The sequence below is a fragment of the Euprymna scolopes genome, chromosome 46, assembly GCF_053919585.1.
Source record: "Euprymna scolopes isolate OS-2025 chromosome 46, ASM5391958v1, whole genome shotgun sequence".
Taxonomy (NCBI): Eukaryota; Metazoa; Mollusca; class Cephalopoda; order Sepiida; family Sepiolidae; genus Euprymna; species Euprymna scolopes.
The window spans coordinates 166,579,862-166,585,861 of record NC_136527.1 but is presented as its reverse complement, the minus strand read 5'-3'; positions in this window follow the sequence as shown (position 1 = coordinate 166,585,861).

The following is a 6,000-nucleotide window of genomic DNA, read 5'->3' as shown; positions in this document are numbered from 1 at the left end:
TTTCGTTACAAGACTTAAACCGTCTTTTCTTCCCCTCCCCTCTACTCGTTGGTATGCTAATTTCGACAATATATATATATATATATATATATATATATATATATATATATATATATATAAATATATGTATATATATATATATGTATATATATATATATATAAATATATGTATATATATATATATATATATATATATATATATATATATATATATATATATATATATATATATAGTTCTCTGTAATTTTGATATTGTATTCAATGTTTTAGGTTTTGGAATAATGGAATAAGGATTATTTTATTACGTTTAATGATTCGTTTGGCAATAGTGCCCCTCCTCAATTAATTCTCTTGAATTTATAACGCTAAACTTGGATTCCACCAAAAATGTGTTTATTTACTTTTGTCATGTCTCTATAACAGATGTATATAAATAAATAACAGATGTATATAAATAAATAACAGATGTATATAAATAAATAACAGATGTATATAAAACAATGAATTTCCTATTTAAAATTTTTTAAATATCGTATTCAATCTGACAATAAGATTTTTTTCCAAAAATGGGTTTATTTAAGTTAAACTTTCGTTATTTCTGAGCAAATAATAATGTTTACCATAAACAAAATAAGTTGATCCAAAGTTGTCAAATTGTCAGACAACTGAGCACAAAATGCTTTTCTTTTTATTAAATTATTTTTACAAATACTTTTCTGTCCACATTTACCTAATATTTCGCGAGAGAATTGTTTGGATTTTGATTTTCTTTTTCAATATTTTAGGTTTTAGAATAAGGATCATTTTCTTTAGTTTACATAAAATGAGGACTCATTTATTGGCCATCACCGATTAGCAAAAAATTAATATAAAAAAAATAATTTGTAAATATTTACCATCGAAACCAGCATAGTTTTTCAGTATTCCATTTTTTTTTTAGTTTTTTTTTCAAAACTTTTCGAAGTAGTTTTCTGTCCACAATTATCTATTATTATTATTATTATTATTATTATTATTATTATTATTATTATTATTATTATTATTATTATTATCTATTATTATTATTATCATTATTATCTATTATTATTATTATCATTATTATCTATTATTATTATTATTATCATTATTATCTATTATCATTATTATCTATTATTATTATCATTATTATTATTATTATTATTATTTTTCACACGATTTTCCTGTTTTACTAGTTTTTTATTACACCAAACAAGGCACATTGCCACTTTAATGTAGGGGGCTACTATCAGGGACCTTAGTTACAGGGGTACTATTACATGATAAGGGCTGTCCCCTTTTCATGTAAGTATAAAAATAGAGAGATCTACTTAAAATGAAAATAAAATGAGAGAAAGCAGAAATCGAACCCTGGATATAAGTTTTAAAGAACAACAGGTTTAAATGGAATGTCTAGTAAATTGTGCATTCTGATGAAATAAATAATAAATAAACTATTCAATTGTTAGAAAGAATGTGAATAATAAAATGTGGGTTAAATGAATTAGATATGTAGGTTGAATTCCTTTGTGGAAACAACAAAAGAAAAATAGGTTATTGAGAATCAGAATGTTCGGAAACGTGCAGGTCGCGCACGTTGATGGCATGTGAATTGTGGTCACGTGGCCGGACATGCATAGATTTCTCAATATAGGAAGTGATAGTTAGTTAGAGTTAGTGAGAAACTCAGAGGGAGTTTGAGAACGACAGACGATAGTCTGGAGTTTGGAATTCGAACGTCTAGGAAGCGAGACGGTGACTTTGAAACTTAATATGTGAAGCTTTGAATTCTTGGACGCAAAGCCCCCAACCGATCAGGGAAGAATAAATGTTCAATGTGTTTTTATAACTGCCGTCTCCTGTGTCCATCATTACATGAAAAAGGTGTTATCTATTTATGTGTACAAACTATTTGGAATTTATCATCTAAAAGAATATATGGGGTAGAAAGTAAATGTGTCTATTTATGTTATACAAACACTCCCGTTAACTGTCAAGGCATAAATGCAAACCTCTCAATTATCGGTCTGTCTATCTAGATAGCTAATCACCTCTCAAAGCTTATCCCTCTCTCTTTATATACACCTGTTATGTCTCCATATCTCACAACATGATTACACACATGAACCTTCGAATATCTCTTACTATGCATGAACACTTAAGACTCGTATCTTTACTAATAAGAACTCATGTAACATACGCGCACAAGTGGAACCTTCGTCTAATAATAACATTAGTATATAACAGTACTATGTAGGGAGTTTAGCAGCAAAATGTTTGTTTACATTACACTTGAATTTCTGCATGTCAGTACAGTTGGGGAAGCAGGAAGCCAGAAGAGAATTTTTAAGTTTAACGGTTCTGGGGAAGAAACTTAGAGTAGAAGGCTTTGTAGTGTAGGGGTGATACTTCAGTGCTTGTTGGGTTTGTCGGAGGTATTTTCATAACGGGGGACAAGAGCTTGTAGTTTGGCAGATCATCCACCATTAAAATACTTGTAAAAAAAGTGGAGGGATGCAATATTTTGTTGATAAGACAGCGGCTGAAGCTTAGATGATAGTTAATGATCTATTAGGTTGGTGACTCTCTTTTGAACCCTGCCCAGAAGCAAGAGACTAGTAGCAGATGCCCCAGCCCAAATGTCACAACAATATGCCATACATGGGCGAATGGTAGCTTTGTAGAGGTATAGGATATTTTCAAGTGTAAGTAACTTTCTATCAAGGTAGAGAGAGGCCACCTTCTTCGCAGCAGTCTTGGCAATGATCTCAATGTATCTATTCCAACTCATGTTCTCTGCCTTGACAGAGTTAACAGTAGACTTCGTAGCCTAGTGGGTTATACCCTTTACTCTTCCCTGCAACCTTTTCTCACAGCCTGTCTCTGCTTTATCATTATTTTCATGGCAAGTGCTCGTCAGAGCTCTAATCTATAGTCCACCTCACCAAACTTTCATGAGAAACACTCGTCTAGCTGAAAAACCTATCAATAATTTCCCCCACTCTTTATCTAAACATAAGCATAGATTCCATGAACAAAGTTTCTTTCTTAGAAAACACACCTGTTGAACTCTTCCATTTGCTTGCTTTCCAGCTGACTCTAATATGGTCATTTTTTAAGTCCAACGTAAACATGTTCTTAATGAGCCGTTTCTCTTAAGTAATTCAATTTATCAAATTTCCATTAACAATTAAGACCAGTGTTTCATTGACCACGATATGCTTATAAACCCTTATCCCACAGTGGCTTCTTGGCCTTGATAAATGGTGACTCATTTGTAATAAAAAAAAATGTCAAACGTAGGTATATAAAATTTCAAATGTAACATTTTCACTGCCTCCAAAAAATATAATAATGTAAAACTTTTCTTAAACTTGAAAAAATATATTAACTATTGTGTAAAAAACAACATTTAAAAAATAGCAACCGTTTAAAACTCTTAAAACCTGGGGTCGAAAATTTAAATCCAACATGTTTCAGCATTTTGTAAGAACATATTCTGTGGAGATCATAAAATTCCATAAAATCTCTCCGGTGAACAATTTGTGCTCTAGTTCTAATTAAATAACTTTATACCTATTAAGTCTGCACCTTATAAACCACACACAAAATGGATAGTGCCAGCTCAGAAATTTTAGGTAAGCCTATCTAATCCAATGCTCATCTATCTATCTATATATATATATATATATATATATATATATATATATATATATATATATATAACGCCTAAATATTTTAAGGACCAATCGATTGTTTATTAAATTTTTATGTGAAATTATAGAATAGTTAACAACACTTGGCTTTCATTCTCCCTCAACAAACGTAAGAAAACTAAAACCGATACAACTCCCTCTCTACCACAATAAATTGTAATCATATTGTTTATCATGTTAAATGCATAAAATATAAATGACATGCAAAATTGATAAAGCAGATCAAACACCAGGTGTAGCAACCCTCAAAACCCTCCACGGTAAAATGAGCAACCCTTTAAAGCCGTTAAAAAGATGATTGTAAAGAGAAATTCAATACACTCTGCCTGCCGATCTGTCTATACAAATAACAGCTTACAACTGATTCACATTAATTATCGGCAAGAAGACAGAAACAAAGAGTTTCTCTTCATCAATTCTCTGTTCAGGTACCTCGTTATAATACATCATCATATTCCCGTACATATCTTTTCAAAGCTGCAGACTTGTGGAGCTCTATTTCGTCTGTTTTTATTGCCTATAACAATTCACTATAAAATCTCTAAAAACTATATTCCTTAAAAATAGAATAAAAAAATTAAATTTTTAAATATAAAACCATGTTTATAGATTTATGATTAAATGTGATGATCTTACATGTGATTAAGTTTTAAAAAAATATGTTAAGCTGAATTAGAGATGAACAGATATTTGTCTTCATTAGTTTGGAATAATAGGATTGACACATTGAGAAATACACGAAAAAAATAGAAAATTTAATTGTCCCAAGCAAAGAAAATATCAATCTATATGTGGCAGTTGTATTGTTATAAAATGTTTAGATAAAAATCAAATAATATAATTACGTTAAATGTTTGTTATATGTTAATGATAATGTAAATATTTTGTCTTACTAATATTTAGATATAAAACGTTAAACTCGCTTATAAGTTAAACGTCTATGATTACAAATAATTTTAACGTTCGGATAAATTAAGAATGAACAAATATTTTTAGATGAAGCAATCCAATCCCAATTTTTCACTTTGTGCCTAAAAAAGTAGAAGCCTTACAATAATGTATATAATCAATAAGCACATATATCCAGTTTAATATCAAACACATTATAAATAAGCGGCTATATTTTTCCACACACATGACTTAAAACGAAAGCTATTTTAAAAGACCATATTATTATCCATTGCTAAGTAACTAGATTATATATTTATTTGTATTATTAACTTTAATTTACTGAGTATTTAAATTCACTTTTCCTGTAATATAAACTTATTATATTTCTATTGGATGCAATATATATTTATTATTGTCAGTAGCAACTATGGTAGTTGTATGTTTATTGTTTCTACAAATTATTACTATATTATTCGGTGTATGAAATAATGTGCTGAATGCAAGTAAGAATTTGTTTAATTTCCAAAATAAAAAATATTTTAATCAAAATTAAAATAGGTATGAAGAATATCAATTCTGTAATATTGGTCAGGTAACAATTAACAGCTTTCGAGAGCTTTTTGGTATACAAATATGTATTATTAGACGTTAATTTAAAAAAAATGAAATTGCGATAATCGATTATTAAAACTGTTTATATCATTTGTATAATGAAATGTGGGAATGATAATAATGCATGAAAAAAACTGTTGATTTCTAAAAATAAAAGTACAAAAAAATAAGAACCCAATTCTGTTGCATTAAATTAGTATGAATATTAATAAATATGTAATGTTATGAAAATATGCAGTTTAATATCAAACACATTATAAATAAGTGGTTATATTTCAACACATATGACTTAAAACGAAAACTATTTTAAAAGACCATATTAGTATCCATTGCTAAGTTATTAGATTATATATTGATTTGTATTATTAACTTTAATTTACTGAGTATTTAAATTCACTTTCCTGTATTATAAACTTATTATATTCCTATTGTCAGCAATATATTTTTGTTATTATCAGTATCAACTATGGTAGTTGTATGTTTATTGTTCCTACAAATTCTTACTATATTATTGTTTATTTTACTTTATTAATTGCATAATTCCTTTATCTATTACAAAATACTATGAATAATGTTAAACAGTTAAACAATATGAATGTGAATTACGTGTTTATTTCTGTGATTTTTAAATGTTTTATAAAGTTATGTTTCTTGGTTTGTTGCCATGATTAAAATAAACAATGATATTAAAATATTAAATTTCATTTATTTTTTATTTGCAGATGTTCCTGCTTGAATGTTTTTAATGAAGATTAAGGGGCTATCC